Source organism: Pezoporus flaviventris, unplaced genomic scaffold (assembly GCF_033815535.1).
Source record: "Pezoporus flaviventris isolate CSIRO_AGI_PZ_B2104156 unplaced genomic scaffold, CSIRO_AGI_Pfla_v1 ptg000018l, whole genome shotgun sequence".
NCBI lineage: Eukaryota > Metazoa > Chordata > Aves > Psittaciformes > Psittacidae > Pezoporus > Pezoporus flaviventris.
This window is the reverse complement of record NW_026892566.1, coordinates 372,838-385,617: the sequence shown is the minus strand read 5'-3', so window position 1 is coordinate 385,617 and position 12,780 is coordinate 372,838.

Genomic DNA, 12,780 nt, shown 5'->3' with positions numbered 1-12,780 from the left:
TCTTTTTTTTTTGGTGATGATATGGCTGTTAGTATCACAAGGAAGATGAGCTAAGGTGGTATCTTCTAGAAGCATCTTTGGCATCTCCTGATACAAAAAGGCACGATGTGAAGTTAAAAGAGTCATGGCTCCCTCCAACCCATAGTACTCCTAACCAGCACAGAGGATGTGAGGTATCTTTGTGATGCAGAAACCCCAGTGAGATATTCCGTTTACTTGGAATTTCCAACAGGATCAATAGAAGAATATACCCCCGCATTCCAGGTCAGATGAGGATTACTTTCATCAGAGACTGGGTGCTAGGAGTCACGCACCACTCTTCAGCTATCACAGCCTAACAAAACTGATGCCAGGAGATGTGCAATGTATACTGTCCTTAAAAGTAACCCATGCATCACCAGAAAAAAGCCTGCTGTGCAGACTGCTGTTCATCATGTCCTCTTTCTCAGTATCATCTCCTTTGTGGTCACAGAGTGTAACTGAAGTTGGATATTTGTGTTGGGTAAGGAAAGAAATATGTTGCAGCTCTGTCTTGCAAGGACACTGTAGTCTTGGGCATGAACCCTAGTGATGGCCAGCTTGTGACTAAAGGAAGGGCAGGTCTGCAATCAGGGTTTTGGCATGAGATTCAGTGGATTTTGATCTTGGCTGATATGAACACACTGTGCCTAGCACTGGAACTTGCACAGTGGAATCCTAGACCTGCATGGTGCCTTTTCTTTTTTTTTCCGGAGTGTGGCTGAGGAATACTTTGTGGTAAGGCATGGAGTCTAAATCAGGGAGGAGGAGGATGCAAGGAGCATAGCAGAGGGAGACTCACAGGGTTCCTGAGGCAGCCAAATTAAATGGCAAAACAGAGTTGTTTTAGCACACTAGACTGAGCAAGAAGTTTAAGCTTCAGGACTGTTGTGTTTCAGAGGCATACGATTCATGAACCATTTAGTAATTAATCTTCCAGTATCTAAAGGGGTCCCAAAAAATTTCTTCGCTGATAGTGAATGATATGCAGTGACCATGGCTAGAGTGAGCAAGGCAGATCTGACTTTTGTTCTTTGAAGGCTGGCTGATGAAAGGAGTTGGAGAGAATGGGGGACTTAACTACTGACCTGTGGGGCAGGGGTCATTTGGGAGCAGTCTTAAATCTAAAGGTCATCGACAAAGTGGTAGAGTCTAAATCCATCACTTTTCAGGGGTATAATTCTATTTTTAATACAGCAGGTGCTGAGAGAATCAGAGGGGAGAAGGTGGGTGAAGGAAGCAGCTCAAACAAGTATTTGGGTTATAGAGGTAGAGATTGCCCTGTGTCTGTTTAATCCATGTATCTGGCTGAATATATTCATTATTCTGTCCATAAGCCATGGGTAGCATTTTCATTGTACTCTGAGTTGGTCAAGCTCTCTCTAAAAGAAAAAGAGTTAGTCTCATCCCATTGTATTCTCCCCCCAGCCCTTTCCCATGTGTGCAAACAAATGCACATCCCATCCCTCCATGGTTTGTTTCACAGCCATGGATTGCAAACCCAACAGTGCACAAATAAGGACCCTCAGATAAGCCTCTTTTGGGAATTTCTTTTGGAAAAGGCACTGAAAGACAAAAAGAGAGGCAAAGAAAACCCAACCTTTTCTGTGGGTACATATCCCCTGCTGAGCACCAATGCCATATAACAGCACAAAAGTGGCTCAGGATGAAGGGCAAAAAAAAGTCAGGAAGACTCCTGTGGATCTCAGCATGGACTGCATTTGGCCTCACATAAAGTCTCCAACTTTTAAGCTGGCAAGTGATGCAAAGGGGTATTCACAAGCACAGGGCAGGTTTCCCATGCACCCACTGTTCTGTCCCATTACACAAGGGGGGCACGGTGAATAACAGTGAATATCTCAGACCTGGAGAAGATCCCTCACTTTCTTTGAAATTCCCTACTCTGCACCTTCAAAGACTTTTTTTTTAGGTAGCATAAAACCTTAGTGGAAAGCTAAAGAATGAAGGTCCACAGTCAGCAGGTCTCATGGGGGGTGTTCCACTTCCAACTGTAGGTGTAGACAACATCTAGCAGTGATTTTCTCCTGGTGACTCTATTTGGAAAAATGTGGTAGACAGCAGTAGTCAGTCCTGCAGCTGAGAAAAGCTAAGAGCAGCCAATATTAAATCTCCCTTCAAATCACAGCAGAATTACTGTGCTCGGATATATAGATGTACAACCAACCAAAACATAACCTGTAGATTCCCTCAAGACTATACAGTATTTTAAATTCCAGCTTTAAAAAGCTTTATGCTTACTGGAAAGACCTGAAGACTCTCAAGAGGAAACTACAGTGCCTAAAAGCACCTTGAGTGGAGGCTATTAGATGTAGTTAACCACAGAAGCTCAGGCCAACTGACCGTGACCTGAAGTGTTTTGCTGTCTATAGGTTAAAAGGAGTTTCAGAAGGAAGTGTCTAGCCCTGTTAAGATGCTCTATAGTGATCTCTATCAGACTGAATGGCAAAAAGTCTGTTTCTAGTTGAGAGTTCCCAGCAGAGCAAGAGAGCCTGGCAGTTGGACTTGCCAAAAGCTCTTGGTGCTGGCATAGCCTGCTTGGGTGGGAAATGATCCCACCACTTGAACAGGAACTGAAAATAACTCAGTGCTGAACGGATTGAGCTGCCCATTCTGGCTCTTTCTCCTGAGCTACGCTGCAAATGTTTTCCCTACATTTTCAGGCACAGAAGAGCAGACAGCTGCTGTCTGCTGAACATGCCCAGCCACTGTGTTTGGCACAGTCTCAAAGCCGACGTTTCTGCATAGACACGTGGAATGAGAATGGGTATTCCCCAGCTCTCACATTTGGAAACGAGGGGAGAAATTCATGCCAGGTAACTTCAGCAGCATAATTTTACCTGTCAATTTTGAACTGAAGAGCTGACCAGTTTAGAAAACATACATATATACATACATATATGTCTGTCTGTCTATCTATCTATCTATCTATCTATCTATCTATCTATCTATCTATCTATCTATCTATCTATCCTACCCTTATCATCAATTTGTAGCCCATGTTGAAGTTCAAATAAGGTCACATGCAAAGAGAAAACCACCAAGTTTGCCTTTAAAACTGAAATTACTTTTCTTTCAGACTAAGAATAAAAATGACAAAAATGAAAACAAGACAAGTTGACAGTGAAAGTGGGAGAAAGCATGTAGGATGGTTCTTCCATGTCTGACTAATGCCTGGATGGACATTACTGTTGTTGTAGGGGGAAGAATGCTATATTACTTTTACATATATCATCTACAGAGCACCACTACCTTGTTTCTGTTATGTCTAATAAATAACTCAAACTGCCAGATAGGTTATTCTGAAAGCCCTGATATACTGGCTGCTATTAATTTTGAACATTTCTGAAGACTAGAGGCTGCTGAACCAATGCAGATAATCATGAATTGACCATATGTTTTTCATTTTATCTAAGTATGGTTTATATTTTCCTTCATGATATAGTTGTAAGTTAATTGCTTATTTCTAAAGTTAAAGAAATGAAAAGGCTGTTAAAACAATAGTAAAAGAAGTTTCTTTGCTTTTTATTACATCTTCATCAGTTAAGTACTTCTAGCATTTCTCTCCCATGTGCAGTTAAGGTAAGTCACAAAGACAGTATTTCTTCTTGAAAATTGCAGGTTCAAGTTAGCCAGGGGCTTGTCATAAATACTGCCTCAAAGCTTGACTCATCCTGACATTTCTGTTTGCTTTTATCCTGACCCTGTGAAGTACGAAAAAGTCTAAGGCTAAGGCTAGTCAGTAAGACTCTTAATCTTGCAGGCTCAACTTAAAAACATTTTTGGGTTGTCATGACTGCTTTTTGGGGTGCTTTTCTTGTAATCTTTGTTTTTGCATGCTTTTAAGATACCTCAGAACTGGCGGTGACTGGTCAGGGGATTCAGCTGGATGAGCTGGTGGTGCGAAAGCAGCCTTGTAAGGTATCTGAAAGGGTTTTAAAAAAAACCAAAACAGGTACATTAAAATAATTTCACCTCCTGAAAAAATGAGCATATAAAGCCCCTAGGTGCCTTTAAAACTTGTGACTATGGATTTGAAACTTGAGTCCTCTGGGAGGGTTTCTCTCCCAGTGAGGGCAAAAAGTGGAAAATTAGGGGAGGCACTAAGGCAATCAAGGAGACTTTTTACTACTCTTAGCAATGCAAGCCCACCACAGAAAATGACCAGGAAAAACATCCTCAAAACCCACAACAACTCAACCCCCCCCCTTCCTCTAGCCAGTTTGCTTTTTTCATACCATGTGTCTTATCAGTCTCCTGCAGAGACTCTAAAACTCTTATCTTGATAGGCCAGATTACCAAACTCATGATAGGCCAGATTATCAAGATGATCTACTCTCCATGATGAATAGGAATCAAACAGTGTTTTCCATTGTCAGCAACTATACATTCCTAGTCCAGTTAATTAATAGAAATTCCCCTCTCCTCTCCGCTCATTTCTATCCCAGCTCTCCTGTCACTCTTTCACTGCCTCCTTACCCTCTCCCCAATTAATTCCTATGCTTTAATACCATCTAAGAGTCCTTAGTGAGAAGAGGATCTGCTTGCTATGCAGGTGCAAGTTTTCAGCACCACAACACAACAGCAATACCACCCCCTTCTGCCCTCCTCAGGGCTTCTCTTTGTGAACCACTTTTTCTTCCTTTTCAGCTCCATGCTGAACAACCCCAAGCAGCTAATCTGATTATGCTAATTTGTACTTCATGAACCCAAAGACTGTAAGGAGATCTGCGGACGGTGAGGTGGGCTGGGGATGAGGGTGGTGAGGACAGGAGAAGGGGGGGTGGGGAGTGGGGCACAGACAATAGGTTCAAGTCAGTTAACAAAAAAAGCTGTCTGTATTGCCAAACAAAGCACACTCTGGGTAACCCCTTGCTGCTCTTGACAATTTAGAGTGTCCCAAACTGGCCTGTGCTACTGACCAGAAAAGGGAGCAGGGAGAATATACAACGAAGGGGCACAATGAGAAGTCTGTTTCCTGCTGAATGTTGCTTTTCTTTCTCCTTAACTAATCCTTCCCATAATCTAGTAGTTGAAGTATGGCCCACAAATTGTTAGTCGAATGGTAGCTATGGCACTAGACAGCTTCTGATCACATACAACCTCCTCTGTCCAACTAGACTGATGCTGCACTTGAAATTTATTGAATAATGGGCAGTGACTTTGAAGAGACAGACTCACAACTCCAAATTCGCATCCTCTCTCTGCAGGAGCTGACAGTGTCCCCAGCCTGATTTTACCAACATTACCTTTGCTACAATTCATAAGGAAACAGTCTTGAGAGGAAACATAAGAAGGAAACATGGAAAATTTGTTTTCAGGATTAAAATAACCCTGTTTTGGCAATCACAGAACTGTCTGCATTGCCAGGGGCCCTCATGGATCACATGGTCCAACCCCTTGCTCAAACTGATCTAGAGCTGCCTGCCCAGGATCAGCCTCTCCTTCTACGCAAGATGTTCCAGTCCCTTAATCAATCTTGTGGCCTGTACTGCACTTGTTTCAGTTAGTCCACATCTCTTGGACTGGGAAACTCAGAAATGGACACAGAACTCTAGACGAAGCCTCACCACTGCTGAAGAGAAGGGATGGATCAACTCCCCTAACTCGCTTGCAGGACCCTGATTGCTCTTCAGAATACTGGTATGGGTGCAGGATCAGGACTATATGTTAGCTTGAGCTAGTTCCAAGGATGGTGTGAGCAAGAACAACTCTACCACTGCCTCTGTTGTGTATGTTTGTCACAAACCAGAAGTATATTTTGTCCTTCAAACTGGAAAGTTTTGGAGAAAGGTACCTTGTTTCCACACATAATAAAAGCACTGTCTATATGTACATGCCTGTAGAGATGATAAGGCAGAGAAGGGGGCATTACAACACTTTCAGAGATGGGCTTGAACTTGTTGTCCATAAAACAATGGTGTACATTGTTTACTAGCCAAACACATACAGGGAATATTAACTGTTTTCTTAACGATCATTTTTTGTTTTGTGCTCCTTTCAGGCAGAAATTCAGAAGATTAGTTTCTGAACAACAATTCCTGCCTCTGGTGAAGACAAATAATTTGCTGTTGAGAGGAAAAAGGGAAAATGGAAGGAAGACATTTGCTTTGCACTCCACCTCAAATAGGACAAGTCCTGTTTCTTATCCAGAGCAGACTATCTGTTCAGTCCTGCAGCCCTAAGCAGAGTATTTCAGGACACCATTTTATGAGAGCAAATGGAGGAGGAAAAATTACTGTCTTAAAGCTGTTGTCTCAGGACCCGGCTTGGGTTCAGCTGCATTTGCATTATGTTTCAGAGAGGGGATTACATGTAGTTTATTTGATAGGGTAGAAATTATGCAGTATCTTTCCAGCACTGCTCTTTCACATCAGAGATCTCAGCTGCTGAATGTGTAGTGCATCATAATGCATATATAAGAATTTAACAGAACTAGCTCAAAATAACGTTGAGTGGAGCAACTAAGCAAAAGAGCAGAAAACAATATCAGAAACATAAGATTAATATCTTAAATCCAAATAGAAAGAGTATGCTTTTTGAAATTACCACATGCTGATTGGAGTCTCTATGTTCATAATATGCATGGAAATGTCACTTGCTTTTCTTTTTTCCTCTGCAAAGCAGCGAAGCTTATCAGATGTGAGCCAAACCAAACAGTATTTTTATGAACTGTGTTATGTTATACATAAATACATCTGATTAAACAAATAGCTTGAAATCTGAGACAACTGGTATTCCCACATTCTAACTTCCCTAAAGGCCAATTTTTTGAAGGTATTGGAACACCTAAAATCCACAGATATTTAATGAACTTCAAGGACCTGGGCTTTTGCCCTACTGATGCATCTAACAGTGAAAAGTCATTGCATGCAGCAGGACTTACTGCACAGTAGTCTGAGCCATGCTGATTTGTATTTTATGAGGTCTTACTATATCCTTTCTTCCCTTCTACAGCAGGTCCCAGATGAGATCAGACTGGCAAGGATTTGACAAAGGAGATAAACAGAGTAAGCAGCATAATCTAGAGAAGAAGGTCGTGCTTTGTCACCTTGTCTTTCTTCTGACCTGAGAAACCTGAAGGACCTTGCTTAGGCCACTGCTTTTCCTAATGTTTTGTTTACGGCCATAGTGAGTTATACCAAGCAAGGATGTTCCTCTTGCTGTGTGGAGTTTAATGCAACGGGATTTGGTCTCATTTGAAACTCCTAAGTAATATTTTTACATATAATATTAATACAGTAACAGTTACACTAACAGGAATCTATAAAGAATGTATTGTCAATGATTGTTGACAGTAAGCTTGAAACCAGCTAGCAGTTATTATTAATGAATGGATTTTTCCAGAAGAAAAACCTGAGAAGTTGGTCGAAGTGGGCCCACAACTTTCAGACCCAGAACAGACTCTTATGTGGATAGAGTGGGACTGGTCAATTAATTGCAATGACAGTTGTGTAGAGATTAAATGTACAGAAGGTGTATTGGGCACATACCTTCAGGAATCATGCATATAATGAGAGGAAAGAGAGGCTGCCTAGAACTTCAGGGCTGAATCACAAGCCAATAAAATGGCTAAAAGTTCAACCAGGGAACAGTGACATTGCAGCACTCCTGTGTGCCATTGCCTCAGCCCATGTGTACGCTGAAGGCGAGTCATGACTGTTAAGGAAAGACATCTTTGAACCTTGATTCAATCAACAGAGTACCTGAATTTGTTTCAGTCCTGTGAACTAAGCATCTAGTGATACACTTAATGACACAGCTGGGAGATAGAAAACTAAGAGTTCAAGCCCACTCTCAAAATCAGTTCTGTTCAAAGAGTGTACTCTTCAGGAACAAGATGCTAAGAAGTGGTTTAACCCAACACTAAGCAAAGATGAAAGGAACTAAGCATTCAGGAGCCCAGTGGGCATTTCTAGAACAGCTACAACCCTGCAGACTGTAACTTTTGTACGGCATATCTCTACTACTTGAATTAAGTGGTGGTATCCACCTGAGCTCTATGCGAAATCATGACTTGAGTTAATTGCTGCAATAAAGATACAAAAATACATGCAGTGTGTAACTCAAGAACCTGAAGCACGCACTTTGCCTAATTGTGTGGACATAACCTAAGGTATCTGCTAGGGAGCTCCTAGGTGGAGCCAGCAGCACTGGCTGCAAGCTGTGCCAGGGTCCAGTCCCAGGCTTCACCTAGGAATCAAACAATGATGTTGTTCTAAAGACTTTAGAACAGAAATTTAAAATGGATTCTTAAATACTTGTGAGACTCTAGTCTGGTGTGAAGGAGGAGGGGTCTGAGGTGGATGTAAGTCTAACTGATGCTGCTTAAGAAACACTCCTATTTCTCCACTTTGCAATCTATATTATAAAAAGAAACTGAAGTAATATTGTGTTAGGTGATAAACGGATGTGTGAGCTTCCTATTATTTATCTTCTCAGCAAAGTTTTCAAAGCACTTCAGCAAACAAGTTCATAGAAAAACCTGAAAGAAGACAGGAAAAGGTGACCTGCTGGAGGAAGATTGTGGAAAAGGAGTAACAGTAGTGAAACACAAAGTTGGAAGGTATGCAGAGGTATAGGTGAGGCCTGAGTATATAAGTGTTCACTGAAACCATGCACGAATAAGATGACAAAGATTGGATGAACAGGCAGATTCTCAGAGAGAGATGGGAGACTTAGAGGTGTACTAAGCCATGACTAAAAGCTAAGGTTGGCATGAAGAAAGCAAGAAAGTCAGGGAAACTGGGAGTGTGATAATTGTGAGAAGCGACACTGAAAGAAATAGGCAAGGTTGGTAAATATATGGTGCTAAAGAGAGAGGGGAGAGAAGAAAATCTACTAGAAGATCAAAGTAAGCAGGTTGAGGGGGATAAGAGGGTGTTGGAAAATGGGGAAACATGAATGAGGCAGAAAACTAATAAGCACAGTGGGAACTGGATTAGAAGAAGATAAATAGTAGTGTGGCAGATGACAACAAATCAAAAACATGGCAGGATGAGAGCAGACAATGGGAATGTTCATTTTCATTTGTTAAAAAGATTTCTATTTCACCTATCTTGATTCTGATGTATAGAAGTGAGTTTGAGAGATCTCCTAAGAAATTTTAGTAAATTTAATAATCCATAAAATAGGAATATTTCTAATTTCCTAATCTGGGAAGTGGAATACAGATGTATGAGTTTTGAGGTATAGTGATGACTAAAGAATTCCTTCTTTTTTTTTTCCCTAAGGCACCATCTTTGAACTCCAGGTCAATGTGTGTAGGTTCCCAGACATTACGAAATAAAATACTAAATAAACATATTCTACACTTAGCAGCAACTTCACCAGCCATGCATCTATGCTAGTTACACAGAGCTTTTCAAACACTAAATTAGCATAAGTGCCATATGAGATGAACTCAACAAATGGACCCTGTATGACAGCTCTAGTTCACGTTATCCACAGGTTCTGTAAGATTGAGGAAGTAATGGATTATTGATGTCATGCTCTGCGGAGCTTCAATATGTGGACATGCACATACTTTGAAACCAACTCTCTCCATTACTTCTTTCTTTGTTACTGTCAGGTGCTATGTGGTGGTTTCAGCTTTGCCTAGAATGGCCCAAGAACCACTATTTATCCAGGATCAGTTACAACATGCAGCAGGGCAGCGAACAGGAATAGCTGACAGGCATATAACATCCTAGGCTTTCACAGCTGTTCCAGAAGTACAAATGTGGCAACTTCATGAACAGCTGGAATGTTTTCTAAAACAAATTGTATTAATTTATCAGCATCCTCTTGGAAAGAACAACTAATCCTGCCAAAAAATACTCGGGTGCATGTGGAAGTTGCGTGGCTAATCAGTGTCTACAGAGGGTTTTTTTAAGGTCATGCTAACATTCCTTTGGCAAGAGAGTCATTCAAGCTTCTGCTTTGTTTTCATATTGAGCTTTATGCTCATGCAAGACAGCAGAATAATAATCAGTCTATCTGTAATTTTTTTATATGCATAATGTGCTCAGCTATTTTTATTAGCCTACTCCTAAGAAATGAAGAATGGGGTATCTGTTCTTACAGTTCAAAATCAGCAAACCACAAAAAATTGTGTCACACACACATAATATGCCTAGCTTACACATTAACACCAATTTCTCACACTGCAGCAGTTCTCAGCATCAGCGTATTTGGTCCAAGGATGAATAGGGTTATTTCAGGGGTGCTTATATCCTTTGTTACCTTTAAATTATTCCTGAAATATCTAGGATAGCTGGAAAATCAATGGCCAATTTTAAGTTTTCTTATTTGTTACTTCTATTACACAGACCGTGTTCCTTGGTGGGTTCCTCTATCCTACGCTCTGCTAAGACGCTATACTGAGTGCACAAAAATCTCAGGAATCTCTTCCTGGTTATCAGCAAACTTTTAGAAACTGCTATTCTTATTTCCTGCTGGTGCTGGAGGTAGAAAACCCACCAGACCTCCCTTTTAGTTTAGCTGTGTCAGTTTACCTACATTTCCCACCTAAATGTTGTGAATGTAGCTTGTGGAAATCCAGTTTCACACTAGCTATCTATGCTTTGGAAAGCAATGCTTCAGGTGCATTAAGGACCCCCTGGAAGAGAATGCAGCATGTATTTGAGGACTGACTAAAGATTCAGGTAGCTCTTGCCAATATGCTACACGATAGCACCAGTTGCAATATCATTGCTGGCATTTTAGAGAATTTAAGTGTACCTCCATGAATTGTAAGCATGGCGGTAGCTGCACTGCAGACATTGCCATCAGGCAAAATATGCTGCTGGCTCAAATTATGATTTACTTTTGTATCAGTATTGATTCGTTGCCCTCATTGCCATTTTTATTTCTCTCCCTGTCCTTCTATGATCACACACAAGGTAGTCTGAACCATGTTCGCTTTCTAACAATGAACCTGATGCCACTCAGAGGGAATAAAACAGTACTGCAAGGATTAGAAACTAGCATTTCTACAGCCTATGGGAAGAGGATCACTACATTGTGTTAAGTCTGCCAGTAACTCTCCTGTTGTTGCAGTTGCGTAGACACATATTGCTGTTCAGTGGGAAACAAAATCATGCTGAACTGATTTCTGCCAGAGAATGCAGCTTACTCATTTATTATGTCTCACCATCTGTCAACGTGGCAAAGCAGTATTCTGCTCTAGAAAAACAAACTGTGGTTTCCATGTCTGTGCATAAGCACAACAGAAAATAAGAATTAGAAATGCTAGTAATAAGACTAGTAAGAGATCACTTTTGCTAAATCTTGACCTCTTCATGTAGATAAAATGCACGATGGAAATGTCTGGAAAATAGAAAGCAGGCGTAAGCATATGGCATAAGTGTTAGGGACAAAAAGAGTCACTGGACAAACAGAAAGGAAGAGGCATTGAGAAAAAGGAGAACTTATTCTGTGAATATGGTACTGATAAGAAGAAAATAAATTAAAAGAATGGCTTACTCTTCATGGCAAGGTAAAACTATACTGGGAAAAGTTAAGGTGCTTTCTATCTTTCCCTGCATAAACCTTTTATGAAGAATGATGCTCCAGTTATTCCAGTTATCCCATGAAATTAGCTCTTGGTAGGCAAAGCACAAGTTAGAAAGAGCTTACAGAAGTTGAATGTTTTTAGACTACTTACCTTGATTAATTTCACCATACTGTGCAGATCTTGAAGCCATTAACAGCTCTTTTCACCACCTTGTGGAAATTTAATGGAAAAGGCAAAAAGATTGTGCCTTTCTCTAGTAGAAAAAACAGACTAAGTCAAACTTAACTTGCATCCCCAGGGGAAAAAAAAAAAAAAAAAAGTAAGCTGAAAAAATTAGAAGACCAACAAACCCCTAACATGGGTCCATCAAGAACAGTGTCACATCAATGTAATTTGATTTTATCACCAGTCTGGTGGCCAAAGAAAACGCAGATGTCCTGTATCTCAGAGTTACTAGATACCTGATAAAAGTTCCGCTTGAGAAGCTCATGAGCAAACTATTTTTGCTGAAAATACTGTAGGCTTGATGTAAAATTGGTCAGAGACCTACCTGCAGAAAACAAAACCGTTAACAATAGCCTTCACTATCAAAATGGATGTCCTCAACATACAAGAGACGTGGAGCTGTTGGAGCAAGTCCAGAGGACATGAGGATGATAAAGGAGCTGAAACATTTCCCATATGAAGACTGGCTGAAACCTGGACAAAAGGCTGAGTGGAGACCTCATAGCAGTCTTCCAGTATCTGAAGTGGGCCTGCAAATATGCCAGAGAGGGTCTCTTCATTAGGAGCTGTAGTGATAGGACAAGGAGTAATGGGTTAAAACTTAAAACGGGAGAAGTTCAGGTTAGAAGTACTGTGTGGCTGGTGAGGCATTGGAACGGGTTGCCTAAAGAAGTGGTAAATGTTCCATCCCTGGCAGTGCTCAAGGCCAGGTTGGACAGAGCCTTGGACAACATGGTTTAGTGGGAAGTGTCGCTGCCCATGGCTGGAGGGCTGGAACTAGATGATCTCAAAAGGTCCTTTACAACCCAAACCATTCTGTGATTCTATGTAAAGATGTATTAAAGGGGTCTCTGCTGAGGTCTGACCAGGGTCTAGTACACGTTAATATCCCAGTAATTATTAGGCATGTGATAAACAGATGATATCAAGCCGCGAAAGGCCACATGTTCCATATGCCGGAGCACCAACGTTGGTGAGCCCAAATACTCGCAGCCCTAAGCTAACATTCCTCCCGTACACTC